A 14,814-nucleotide genomic window follows, 5' to 3' on the forward strand; every position below is an offset into this window, starting at 1 on the left:
GGGTCATACTCATGCCACAGGCAAAACAGAAAAAAGAGTGTCTCTGCAAGGACTCCTGCAGTCTTGTCTCCTTCCTCGTTGCAGGTTGATACATACATTAGGTCCTCCCGGGGATAGGCAGATACCTGTGCATTCGCTTGGTTTTGTTCTCTTTATCTAATTACCACCAAGCAACTCACTCACTACAGGGAAAAAATATAATCTTATACCAATGGAGTCTTTTCTGGACAATATTGTCATGATTTTATATAGTATATACCGGCTATGGTGGAGAAAATTAACTCTATCCCAGCAAAAACCATGACAAATATGAATTCTGTTGCTCAACCAGCCCTTCCTGAAATTTTTTAATTAATCCTTTTGTATCATAAATTTTTAAACGTAACCCTCATTGTATTGTGCTAGCAAAGCAATGACTGTTTAATAATATTTGATAAAGATATTAAAAGAAAGAAAAAATTATCTTTCTCCTGCTCAAAAATATTTTAAAATAATGTGGCCAGTCTGAATGTGTGTGAGGAGACACCTGGCAATCTGTGAAAGAAAGAAGCCAGACTTGGTCATCTTCCATTATTGAAACTTTGGGCAAGTTACACACTTCTAAGTGTTTCATAAAACATTATCTTTGTTAGCTTGCTTTTGACTGTAAACAAAACATCTCGGTTGATCTAGTGCATGGTATAGTAAAAAACCATAATCGTAATGCTGACTTTGGTATCTAGTGTCCACATCTAATATTGCAGATGATACAGATCCTTAAAATCAGTGTCTGTCACAGGATAATTTGTTCTCATGACACCTCTGTTATTATCATCCAATACTGCATGAAAATGGCCAAGATAATCACCAAGAGTCACAAACTTAGCTGTCACCAAGGTACCCTTAATGCAGCTGAGAGGGGATGGAACAGAGATAGCTTAAGTTATCTTCTCTTATCCTTTGCATTCTCAGGCTGCTCAGGGGCTTTTTTTTGGTCTCTGCATAATTTAAAGGAGCCTCAGAGCATTCATAATATCTTCCTTTGGGTCAGGAGTAAAAAGGAAATGGCTTGAAACTCTTCAGGGGCAAAATGCCTTCTGCCCTCTGGCTGAGCAGCCTTAAGGCACCTTAGAACACACCGCGCCACACACTACAACAGCTACAAAGGCAAACCTGGGCAATGACACTATCTTGTCAAGCTAGAAGAAACACTGTTATGTAGAAATGTTTTGTAACTATCTCATGACTATTGTAAATAGTCATGAGCAAACACCACCTTGGCCTGAGCCAGTCAAAATCCTACAAAATCCCACCTATGCCTAGATGAGCCTATCCACTGAGCTCATGTCTGGAGGGTAGATGGGGGGATGAGGCCAGTGGCTTTCCTGCAGTTAGTGAAGTGCAGCCTGTGGCTGGGGTCCTTGTCCCCATGACAGGGAGAAAACAGAAAGACCTATATGACCAGTTCAGAAGACCTAGTTGTCCATTTCTCCCCTAGAGCCAGAGGGTGGGTCTGGATTGAGAGTGCGACTGCAACGACATACGTGGTTCACAAAATGTATCCTGCCACTATCTCACTCAGCCTTATCCTCAGAATGTGGAAAATATATAGGTTAGGATTTAAGGCTGAGACTGAGAGGCGGGATCCTCTCTGGACTCAATGCACTTCGGTCATCAGAATGAGACTCCAAGCCTCCCTAATAGGTAACAAGGAAATCAGCTGAAGTTCACAAAGTGTTTGGTCTGAATCATTCCTCTTTCACATGGCAAATGCATGACCTGGGGCTACCATCTTGTCGTTGGCAATCTTTCATCCTGAGTTCTGAATCAGCTGGATCCATATAGGTCAGGTCAAATGTTGTCGATGTGTGAAAGATGTCTTCAGAAAACCTTGGTTTTGGAGGCTCTGGGAACTGGCAGAAAAGTCCCAATCATTAACCTAGTCTGTCAGAGTCTGTACTAGGGCTCCCTGGACTCCCAGTGGTCAGTGCTGGTTGAGCCCTCCTTCTGCAGGTCTGCAGCTTCTTTCCATACAGGAGCTGCTGTTGTTGCTGTCACACTGTCCCTGTGAACATAGCACCTGAGAAGAATTGCAGGCAATAAGGAAGTTTATCATCACATTTCCATACAGGTATAATTATTTAGCTGTAAAGCTGCACTATTTGAGCCGAAGGAATCAGACATAACAAAAGTTCTTTTTTCACTTCTTTTTTAATCCACAAAGCTTGTCTGGAGGATTGGTGGCTGGACTGGCAATTAGCACAGTTAACAGAAGTAAGTGGGAGTGATTTTTCTTCCATAATGCAGATGTCTGTGAGTTTTGTAGATGCTTCTTTTGCAAGTAGCATTGTTTGTTCCTTGCAATATCCTCCCTTAAAGAGAAAGCATCATCCTCCAAGCACATTTAGGAAGATGTGTAGGTTGGATGCATCTTATAATAAGAAAATTACAGAATTACTTTGCTTCTAGCAAATTCTATGGACAAAGTGACTCAAATTCTTGTACTTTCAGGAGGAAAAACAGGTTTACAGTATTTCTACTATCCTTGGTTTGACAAAATGCTGTATGCCTCCAGCCACTGTGGGGCTCATTAGAATGAGGGTAAAAATCAAACCCACAACTTAGTTGAATAAGCGGTCTTTTATTAGGAAGTTTCATTTCCAATAAGTTATTTGGGTGGGTGTGGGGTTTTCTGGTTTGTTTTGGGGTTTTTTTTTTGGTAATTCAGCAGTATAGTCACAAACATTAGAAGTGGTAAAGCAAGTTAAACAATTTTTAAAAGATGCTTTGTAAAAAAAATCCTGTGTAACTTCATATTTTTATCTTACATTCTGTTTTCTGGACACATGGGGAAGGCACCAAGTAAAATCCTGGCCTTGAGTTGATTGCAAAGTTGACCTATGACTCAGCCTGAGGTTGTAATACTGTTTTATATCTGCTTGATCCAATTCGTCACCCTTTACTGTTAGAGAGAACTGATGGCCTACTGGTTAAGGCACAGAATGGGAGCATTTAGATTTAGTTCTCTGCTTTGCCATAGTCCAGAGAAAGCCACTTGGTCCAAAAGCCTCTGAGGGATTTCCCTCTTCTTTTGGTGCCCCTAACCTCCACTGATTTCCAAAACACAAGTCAGACGTCTTAGGAGATTTCAATCTTAAGCTTTTAGCAGCAGTTCATCCCCTCTGAGAGGAAGGATTATAACTCCTCCCTCTCTCACATTGAGAAAAAGGAATTTATTAATCTGTGGATTGCTTAAAGATTGCAGCAATGGGGTCAGGCCGATCGCTTTTCCGTAACAAAATTAGGCAGAAACTGGTACAAGTAAATAAGGTTGTTTCTCGGTGCAAAAAGCTGTGGAAATATAGATTAAATCTTAACAACCTGTTCTCCATGGATTTGGAAAGGCTTCATAGCAGTGTTTTAGTAGTGAGGATTGCTTTAGTGGCTCTGCAAAAAATTTCCCTCATCTAAAACAGCTTGTGTACATCTTAAAAGTCTTTTCCAACCTAAATGATTCTATGACGCTATGATTTCAGCTTTCATCATATGGCTGCCCTAAGGGTAACTACATTTCAGTAATGCTGAGTGGGCAGCACAGGAGATGCCCTCTGAGTCTGTCAGCCAACCCTTACACAAACACACAGCATCGTAGCACAGGGGGTAGGTGTCTTCTATTTAAAACCTGCAGATAATTGCCTCATCCACTTACCTGGGGTCTACCAATAGTATTTTCCACTCCTTGGGGTAAAAGCATAGAGCAGGAATTCAAGCCTTACCCCAGCTCTTGTGGATAATGCTCTAAGAATAGCACAATGCAGCCCCACCATGTTGCTGCTGCCAAGCAGGATCAGACATCACACAGGGTTCATTAGTCAGTTTAAAGGCAAGTCTTCTAACCTGAAGTGTGGTTTAAAACTGTTCCCCAGTGTTCTGGGCTTTAGATTGAGATACTTTAAGAGTAGTAAAGACTGTACCATTTTCAAAAGAGCTTCACAGAAATATAGCAGGATCAATCTGCAGGTATATATTTTCTAGTGTTTTAATGATGCATGTTTTTCAAATGCACAGGGACAAGGGCTCCCTCCATTAAGAATCTATTGCAATCACTTGTTATATTTTTAGTGGTGTTTAAAGTAAGATTATGTTACTGCTGCTGTTTGATATCATGATAAAAAAGAAAAATTTCTCATAATAGTTATTTCCTGATAACTAATAGCAAACTGCTGTCTGCTAACTGTCCTTCCATCTGTACATACATACTTGACATCACAGTAAAATACAATAATTACATATGTCTTTTCTGTGACACTCTGATACAGAAAGTAGACCTGAGCCCTGTGGGTTGCATTTTGAACAGCTATTTCAAAAAGAAAAACAATTCAGACTTACTTTGGTGACACATTGCACAAGTTAGATGTCAAGACTACAGTTATTCCCTGTCAATACATTTTCAATTTATAAAATTGATGAAGACACAGAAGGGAAAGAAATAGAGAATAGAATTATTATTACAATAATTGCATGGTGTAATTTACTGTAAACACTAAAACAAGCTGCTTCTGTGCAGTTTCCCATGGGACATGAGTGTAGACAGGGAACCTCCTCTTGTTTCTAAAGAAGACAAAAAAAAGGAAGGATGGAAGGATACTAGTTACTAGTTTGCAGAGCAACCATTAAGATAAAAGCAGAGGGGGACCTGGCTGAGAGGATCAGTGATAGGATATGGTACCTTTTCCTTCCAGGTTACTGACTTGAATCAAGTTCAGGTTCCCCTTCCCTTCCCTTCCCTTCCCTTCCCTTCCCTTCCCTTCCCTTCCCTTCCCTTCCCTTCCCTTCCCTTCCCTTCCCTTCCCTTCCCTTCCCTTCCCTTCCCTTCCCCTTCCCCTTCCCTTCCCCTTCCCTTCCCCTTCCCTTCCCCTTCCCTTCCCTTCCCTTCCCTCTAATTTCTTCCCAGACTTTCACAACTTTTTCCCCATATTGTCCTGATTTGTTGAGGCACAGTTTTATTAACGTATGGATAGAGAATATAAATTAACATCTCTGCTTCTGCCTTGAAAATTATCTAGATTTTGTCTTGCGTGCTGCGCTTTTTTGTTTCACTTCATCCTGCCATCTTTTCCCCTTTTGAACTCAGGGCTTTTAGGTTTCACCAGGAGGACTGTGGACAGAGATGGTGATGCTGAGGGTGCTGTGGTGTCTGCAGACCAGCTGGACATGGGGTGTCACTGGCGTAGGCACCCTAGCAAGCCCCGCTGGGAGCCAGTCCCTGCCTTGCTGTCCGAATAGCCATGCCTAAAACATGTGGAGGGAAGAGAAATGCTTCTATCTGCATGAAAAACACCACAAGAATTAAAAGCTCAATCTGATGATTGCAGGAGTTTATTTTAAGTAATACTGGCCTTGTATCTGTTGAAATTCCTTATGTGATTCTTTTTCCAAGGTTAACACATTTTTAGATGCCTTTTCTCCCCCCCCAGGGCTTTGGAATAAAGAAAGTATACTCATCTCATACCAGGTTGGGATCTCAAGTCTGGTTAGTGGCGAGTACCATAATCTCACCTCAAAGACCAGCATGCCAAGAAAGTCAAAGGCGACACTCAAAATACTTGAAAAATAAATCATAATTGTTATCCTATTCAGCAAAGATGATTTTTCATTTCCTAAGTCACTCAGTCTTTTGAAGTGATACATTGTAAAAGCAGAGCAAAGGTAAAACGTTACATTGTCTTCTTAGTGATGAATCTACCTGCCAAGATGCAGACTAGCTGGAAAAGCTGCAAAAACTAGATTCCCCACACATCCTCCCCCTTTTTTAAAATTTTTTAGTAACTTTTCTGTTTTAGGGTTGAAGAAAAAATAGTTTAATGCCTCATTATCTCTTTCTCCCATCTCTCCCTCCTATCCAAACTTTTCAAGCCTACTATAAAGTAATCCAAGAATTCAGTAGTGGTTTAAAAGCTTACAACATCCACTAATAATTAAGAATATCCATTCTGCCACTATTCAGGAATTTAATCTATTTATTTCAATAAGGACAGAGTAGGCAGAAGCTGAATAATACATAAAGTAAACAAAGAGCCAAGTCTGGTTAGGGAAGCAGGCATCAAGTTTCATTTCCCAAGAACATTACATTTGTAAAATTAGTATCTCACAAATATCTTGAAATGTCTTCAAACTGAGAAACTAACAAAAGTAATTATCTTTTTTTTCCCCCATAAATTTTTGTAGAGTTAATACTTCTGGAAATGAATTATTCAGCATTTCTTTAATGCTTGAAAAGATAAAGAATGTCCTTTTAGCTTTGTAGATATGGGACAGCGGAATATCTACTACTATGGAAGTAAAAATTTACTTGTTTTCTTACTGTTTTCAGAATCTGTGTGATACCTACACATTGGATAAAAATCCCTTCAGATGTGCATTTTGTTATGCAAAAGTTGCTAATTCACTTTGCAGGAGATATATCATTATGATTATGCAGGACATAATAAAAAATCGTAGACTATCTACAGCGTTATAAAACGAACTGGGAAATGTAATAGTGAACTTCAACAGAACTTGATATCAACTTACGTTTCTTTTCCAGACATTCATTAAAACACTAGGGAAAGGGTTTAATTGTTCATTGATTTCTTTAACTTGCGACACTAATTTTCTGCAGACTTGTTTTCTGAGAGCTTATTTTAAAAATGTATCTTGTGTTTTAATATCGATGCTAAAAATAAAATTAAGCTAAAACTAGGTGCTTAATTTCTAATTATCATTACTTCAGACAGTATGACGGTACAGATTTAGTACTCATGCACTCTGGATTAAGTATGAAGACATGGATCTCAAAGAATGTGTGCAGCTGGTAACATGGAATTAAGAATACACTCTAAAGGATAATGCAAGAAACAGAAAAGGAACTGAATAACGACTGCGGTTTTACTTTGCAAAGATGTGTGCAAACAGTTGCTTCTGGCTTTTACTTTGAATACCTGTTGTGGGTGTGTTGGAAGTTTTGGATGTTTCTGTAAAAATCAGAGCAAACTTAAATTTATATTGGTTGTCATCGGGTTATGGTCTCAGTTTCGCTTGGAAAAGCAAATTATCACACATAATGCATTATTTCAGTGTAAATATGTATTGGCTCAGATGAATCCGAGTGAACCTTTTTTATATATCTAGTCTGAATTTCAAGGTTATTGTGAAGGAACAAAGGTAGTCTGAAACATTTTGACATCTCTGACCACGGGATCAGCTTACTATTGATTCTGAATATGACCTTATAATATATACAAGTTATAAATCTTTCTGTACGTGTGCAGCACAGATCTAGATAAATACAATGCTTTCTACTTCTTAGAAGCATGGACTTTACTTGAATGTATATTGAGCTCTTCAGATGAAAGTCACTGCAGACATAGGGCAGCAAAAGTCATCGAATGGAGTGCAAGTAACACAAGTCTGAGCTTCTGCTCCCAGCTCTCCCTCTGACTCACTTTCTGGCCCAAAATGAGTAATTTTGCATCCTCAGATATTTTTCTTAACTGCTAAATGAGCACTACTGTTATTTAGCTAGATATTTGAGTTACCTCAAGGTCTCAGGACAGAAGCACTAAGTTTTATTTAAAGTGCAGTTTATTAAATGCCATGTATTTTCTTGAACACTAAAGAGTGTTCAGTGAACTGGTAGAACAGGGCTAGTGAGCAAGTCAGGAACAGGACAATGTGAACACTAAGTAGATACAATGAATTAGGGGAAACTTAGATTAAAACTGAGGTAGAGACAAAGAAGGACAACCACAGAAGAGGCAGGGGAAGGGAACTCACAAAAAAAGGACGACAGGAGATAGGAAATATGATATGTCTGGGGAGATGGGAACAGGAAATGAGAAACACAACCTACTCTGGAGAAGTGTGATCCTGTGCAGGATAGTGTTACCCATGCTTTAAGTTATTACCATACATTCACCATTGGAAATAAGGGAGTTCCTCATGGTAGGCACCTACCAGCAAAAAAACCACAAACTCATCATCATTTGCTGGTGCCTTGCCATTAACTTCAGCAGGTGAGACACAGGCAAGACACCTCAGGTCAGACACTGAAGGGGCTGAAGTCCCACTTAGAACAATTAAGGGCAACCAACATGGAAAAGTTCACATTGGCGTGGCCTATTTCTGTGGATCACTAAAGGTTTGAATTATGACTTTTTGAAGAATGAAATAATAAACACAGATTTCACAGTACATTTTTGGATAGTTTCAAACTTGCCCGCTGATTCATGCTGTTGGTACAGTTAGGCTCAGGTCCTTCCCTATAGGATGTGATCCCTGTAGGTAAGATTAACAGTAACTGAGTAGAACATAAAAATAAAAATGTTCATAAACTGACCCCAGAATTTTCTCCAGAGTGAAACAATAATGTTATGCTTTGCTACAGCCTAAAACAGATTATTATTTCCTAATCCACCAAATTATAAGGTTTATAGAGATATCATTAAGATGGAGACATACACATCAATACGTAAACCGGATATCAGGCACAGAATAAACCATATTTTGTCTTCTAGTAAACACTTGAGCCTCAAACCATGTGATTATTACCATCAGGGAAAAATACGAAGTTCCTGACAAGGTAGTAAAAGCATCTGGCAGAGGACAGAGTTTTTTAATTTTTAATTTAAAGACCAACTATCATTCTTACTAAAAATATCTTGAAACAATCAGGTGATCTTCAACACTCCAGGTGGATTAAATTTTTCACTGAAAGCTTTTACCAGTCTGCCATAATCCGTCATGACTCTGCTCAATATGAATAGTGTGGATGAAAAATGCATGGTTTATCGGTTCACATATAAAATGTGTAAACAAGGGAGCAGAGAGGAATGTGTGCCTATGTGTTTTTATCAAACTTCCTTTGTTCTGTTCAAAAAGTTTGTGTTCTTGAATAGGGCATGCAGCCCTAGTGAAGTAAAATAATGTCTAGGATTCATTTCCCAGGAACCTGATGATTTACTGATTTCCTGCCATTGCCTATGTACAGGCCAGCTCTACCTATTTATCATTTAAGGAACACATTAAGAATACGTTAATATTCACTATTTTCAAAAATCTCAGATGAGGGAGAATGTCATTGCTCCTCAGGCTTTAACTGTACACAAGTTGAGATCTGGTTTCTTATAAACAACAGTGGCAGAAACAAATCCTCAGTCATTTTTTTCTTGTAGTCTCCCTTTCCTTTCAATCTTCTTTTTCTATCCTGAAGTCAAACCTGTAAGTCTGTGAGCACCTGAGAAACACTTTTTTAAATCCTATCCATCTAGTCATGGTTTGTTTTCATTGTTTCAGTCGAGTTTGAAGTTGGTGCTTGTCTCTGCATTAGTTTTGTTGACAAATCATTAGAATGACATACGCTAATTTAGAAGTAAGGAATATGAACCAGGTGTACTTTTAATTTAGCTTATACATCTAGAATGTGCCACACTAAAGAAGGCTTTTTCAGAACTCAGAAAGAATTTTTTAAAGCTAGACTAGATGCCCAAACATATATTTTGGCCCTGAAAGAAAATGCTGAGGACCTATATCTTCTGTTAGTTTAATTCAAGGCAGTGAGCTCTTCTGAGACTTAGGCTAATGGTATTTGGATGTCCTGCCACTGGTTTAGGAGATGAGCATTACAGCATCCTGTGCCCGGTTGTGTTAGCAAGATCCGTAAGATAATTTAAGGAGCACTGTGGTTTCTCTTACAGCTTTAGGGGAAAGCTGGTACATTGTGCTCTGCAGCAGCCCATGGCACCAAGTAGACTTTGGAGGGCTGCCTGTCATTAGTGGAGGCTGAACTTACTGTGTTGAGGATGAAGGTAATCATCGTCATAATTAAAGCTTACCGCAAATGCAGATTTTTGCTGGGTAAAAGGGATGATTTCTGCCTTAACAAGAGCATGCCTTCACGGTTATCAAGAGAGGTTATAAAGCCTTCATCCCAAGCTAACAAATCCAGGTGTCTTTCCCTTGTGAATCAGGTTCTTGGAAGGGGGAAATCTCTTCATCTGCCCAAATATTTCATTCAAAATCATGTGTTCTTAGGGGTGCTTGTTCCCTGCCCACTGCCAGCCTGTTCCTTACTCTCCACACTACATTTAAGGACAAGGTGCTAACACCTTTTACGTGGAGTAGGAGTTAAGCACTTAGATACCCTCAAGACTCTATCCTTCAGTCTCCTGACTTTCTCGGGCACTCAGTGAGCACCACTAGCGCCCTTCCCTGCCACATATGGTGCAATGCTGGGTAAGGCAGGAGTGATGCTTTGAGGGTGACCTTCTCCCATGGACTTCCCTTCATTGAAAGGCAACACACTTCACATCATTTTAGCAATGGACAGATTCTTCCCCCACATGAACTTTGAATGTCTAGTGTCCCCATAATGTTAAAGGACCAGTGTGGTTGGTTATCAAAGCACAGGAAAAGGAGTATGATTAAGATAGAGGTGTCATTATGGCTCACTAGGATTTGAGATTTGAACTCTCCTAGGTTAATTTGAAAACCCAAGCCTAAGAGCATGGCAGAGAGTGAAAACAAGCTTGTATCTATAGCTGCTTGAAGAATGTGCTAGAAAAACAGCCAAAAAAACCTCCTCCATTTCCTACCATGCCTTTCTGTGACCCTTACTAAGACCTGTTTGCAGTCCCCAGGTCAAATCCTTGGCATCGACAGATAGACTTTTATGGCATACATCATGACTGACACCAGAGAGAGGAGGTGGAGAGAGACAGGAAAGCCTATAGTCACTGCCTAAGGCCCCTGTCACTGCAGAAGAAATCTCCATATAAATTGTGGTGATAACCTTGGGAAGTTTTTGCTTTTGCTTTCCCAAAGGGCTTGGTATTTCGTTAAATAAATAGGAATTAAGCACACGAATTTTTTAATATCCTAAGAATTCAGTGCATACGCTGCAATGACATGAAAGTGGGAATACGGGCAAATTTTATGTGCTAGTATTCCACCTGCACACAGAACAATAGCAAGTCCAGATCCTCTAACATCTGCTCAGGACAGGGTGATGATGTTATGAAACATGATGGGTACTCAGTCCCTGTCTGCTAACGCACACTAAAATCCACTTTGTCCACAGTCTGAAAAGGTTTCTACACAAAGGATTGCGTAATTTCTACTATTTCTTGCTTTCGTGTGAGCTAGTATGCCTTTGGAAATCACCTTTGTTACACAATATACCAGTCATAATATTGACTCAATTGTATCCTCAGCAAATATGAAATTGGAAGATATAGTTTCCTCCCTTTGAAGTTGTGCAGTCAGCACTATAGCTTTTAGGGAGAAGGTTTCCTTCTGTATTTTGTAAAGTGTCTTCTATAAAGAGATTAGAGATTGTGCCATAGTAGAAATAACTATGCATAATTATTAATGGGAGTTGTACTCAAGGAAGGACTGCAAATGAGTACTTTGTGATCTAGACTGTATGAATATTAAATAGTTGTGTACTTTTTAATAAATTTAAATATCTGGATAATATTTTTGTCACCAGACAAAGCAAATACATGTTTCTTCCTCTTTACATTTCAGTGAATTTTTATGGAAATTAGCAAGTGTGAGAAACTTATCAGATCAAGTTTTGTACCTATTAAAAAAGAAAAAACAACCACAAAACAAAACAAAACAAGCTGCATAGGGGTCAATGAGGATTATTTTCTTCACCTTCAGTGGTATAACAGAGGGAGTCCTTAGGAATGTGCTTTGTGTGATTTTTTTCTAGTAGTTAAGTTGGTGGAACTGGTTGAATAGCACGAAATTCTGCTGCATAAATTATCATTAACAATGTGGTTTATTTTTGTTTGGCAGTTGAAATTTTAATGTAACTTTCTGCTGAAATTCTGAGATTCAGTCAAGTTTTAACAAGCTACAGCCAGAAGGAGTTTGCATTACTTTTTATGTGTTTGTTATTAAAATTCTTGATAAATGTTGCAGAGATTCTACCTGTGAGCTGTTTTTCACTCTCTAGATGATATTACATAGTTGCCACCAGAGCTGCATTTTTGATGGTGATTTGTCACATGGTATTATTTCTGCTCCTAGAATGGAAGAATGCAACCTTCTTTGGATTTCTTGTCGGCAGCTTCACAAGAAATACATTTCAAAATTAGTCTCTTCAGTATGTATGTGCATAAAATTTTCCATAAAGATGTATTAGTACTATTTTCTTGAATGAATGTTTATGACAAGGTGACATGAAGACTTTCAGCATGGGTGAAATGGATACATATTTTAATACTGAGCAAAATTTAATAGAAAAAGTTTGGTTTGTTCATCCACCTGTGTTTTGTTTTATTCAGCATTTATCCAGGAAAAGCTACTCAGGAGCCTTAGAAAAGCCCACAGACAAAGTTCCTGTGACCAACAGTGGCCTTTGGCCAAGCCACCCAGCCTGGGAAGGTGGGAATGCTGGGGCTGCTGCTCCTCAGAGTATACGAAGGTACAGTTTTAGATCGAAGGTGAAAAAGCTGAATTTACCTAACTTTTCTCTGGTATGCTTTCCAAAGTCTTAAGCTAACAGGATCCCAACTTGCCTGCAAGCCTGGTTATGGTTGTTCTTTAGGGTTTAAATGTGCCCCAGTGCATTTCTTTCATGCAATGCTATCTGCTTTCTTTAAAGCACCAAGTAGTGCCTCAAGAAGTCAGTATGGTAGCATCATGCAGCCTCCCTGTGCGCCAGCCTGACCCCAGGCTCTCCAGCCAATTGCTGTTATGGGACTTGCTCGCACATCAGCAGCTTTGTGCACCCAACTGTCCAAAGCGAGTGCAAAAAGATGGGTCAGTGATTCTGTGTCTGGATATGGGCCTGACCCATCTTCTCGGGTGGTTCCGGTGAGCGTCACTCTCTTTGAGCTTTTCTATTGATTCTGTGTAGTTAATCTTAGCCCACTGTGCTTAACCCTTAGCAAGGACTTGCAGGTGCAGATAAAGTTGTTCAGTGGTAAAACTTGGAGAAAGGGACTGCCAAGAAAAGAAATTTCCCCAGCGGTTCTTCCCTGATCATGTAAATGATCACGCAAACTTTAACCATCCTGGGAGCCCAGAAGGAATATGGCCACAGCTCTCCGTGACCCCAGTCACCCTTTCACACTATAGTTTCCATGAAAAATCAACTTATACCAAGGTGGCTGTTCCAAGGATGGACTCCTGGGAATGCCAACTGGAGTCACAGAGGTACCTGCCCACGAGTTGTTTCTCCTGCCTGTCATGCCGGGTGGACCCAGGGGGTTTCTGTGTTATCCCGGGAGGGTGGATGGCTGGCCTGACTGGAGCCTGACTGACAGAGAAGGGTGGAAAAGCCTGCAGCATCCTTTCATGTGAGAATCTGCTGGTACTCCCTGACCCTTTCCTGTAAATCGCATTAATATGTGAACACGATTAAACCTTCATCTATAGGTTTTGTATATGTGGCCAACAGAAAAGGGTTGGGTGTTGGGTTTGAGTTTGATTTGAGGGAGGAGTGGGATCTGAAAGCTATAGATGCTGTTTTAAAGCTTTTTTCCAGTAATGATGATAATGAATGATGTAAGCCATTCCTTAAGACTGATGATTAATCCTAAAGAATATGTTGCATACATATGTTTCACAGCTGTCATTAAGCTTCCATTTTAACCACTCTTCCCCTTTCCCCACTCCCACCCATGCCTGCAATCTGCAAACTCTTATTCCCTGTAGGTATTTTGATAGAGAAACAGACAGGTAACGATCCCGATGTCAGACTGTAAGCCATGCAACTGTCAGCTCATATTGTGTCTGACAGTCATTGACAGCTTGCTTCTTCAATTTTACTAAGATTAATATTCTTCACATGTTTTATTTATATTTACTGATCTTGCTGCAGTGAATTTTTAAAGGGACATTTTCATGTTAAAATTCCCTACTAAAAATCAAATCTGCATTCTTTTCAAAATTTAGATTTGCATTTCATTGATATTGCTTGTGGAATTTTTGCACGTTGCTAATGGCCTGATCACATGAGCAATGCTTTATTCATACAGTGGTCAATATGGCTTATTCTGATAAACCCTTAGGATCGTCATCCCGGGAACCTCCTCATCCTTGGAAACACATCCGCACATGGTTAACCTGACACAAGGCAGTAGCTTCACAGCAGAAGACTGCTCAGATGCATAAAATTATTCATGTGTGGAGGCATTTGAAAGATTCTGTTTCTGTAAGAGTAACATTGTCACCAGAGTAATGCTATTGAGCTCAAAAGTATTCACATGAGTAAATGATTGCAAGATTAGCCTTTACTCTCTGGTGAAACTCTCATACCTTTCTGTCTGTTTGGGTTGGCTCACCATATCTCTAGCTGAAGCACACCGGGATATTGGAATTGCAATAGGGGAAATTTTACTTCAGCCAAAAGAATTTTAAACACAAGAGAGAGAAATAGTTGGAAACTTGGGGAAAAAATCTAATTTGTGGCCATTTTATATAGATAACTAAAGGTTATTTAATAAATCTATATGAAAATGTTTGAAATACGTAAAATTATATATCTATGTGTATAAACATATCTTTTTATATTATTTAAATACAAAGAAAAAGCTGAATCTTAATTTCTCTGCTATGTCTGCTTTGAAAAGCTCTAGCCAAATGCTCACTCCTTAGTCAAGGGTTTTTATTGGGTGGCCTATCTGAGTGCAGGCTGACTTATCTGACCCAATTTAGGGAAAACCAGATCCTCACGCTGAACATCTTTGTATGTTTGTGAATTGGAAATTTTCCACTTCAGGACTCCTTTTAACCCCTCTGATCTTTCAAATTGCACATCTCTCAACTTCACGGAAAAATAAG

Source organism: Phalacrocorax aristotelis, chromosome 2 (genome assembly GCF_949628215.1).
Source record: "Phalacrocorax aristotelis chromosome 2, bGulAri2.1, whole genome shotgun sequence".
In the NCBI taxonomy this organism is placed as follows: domain Eukaryota; kingdom Metazoa; phylum Chordata; class Aves; order Suliformes; family Phalacrocoracidae; genus Phalacrocorax; species Phalacrocorax aristotelis.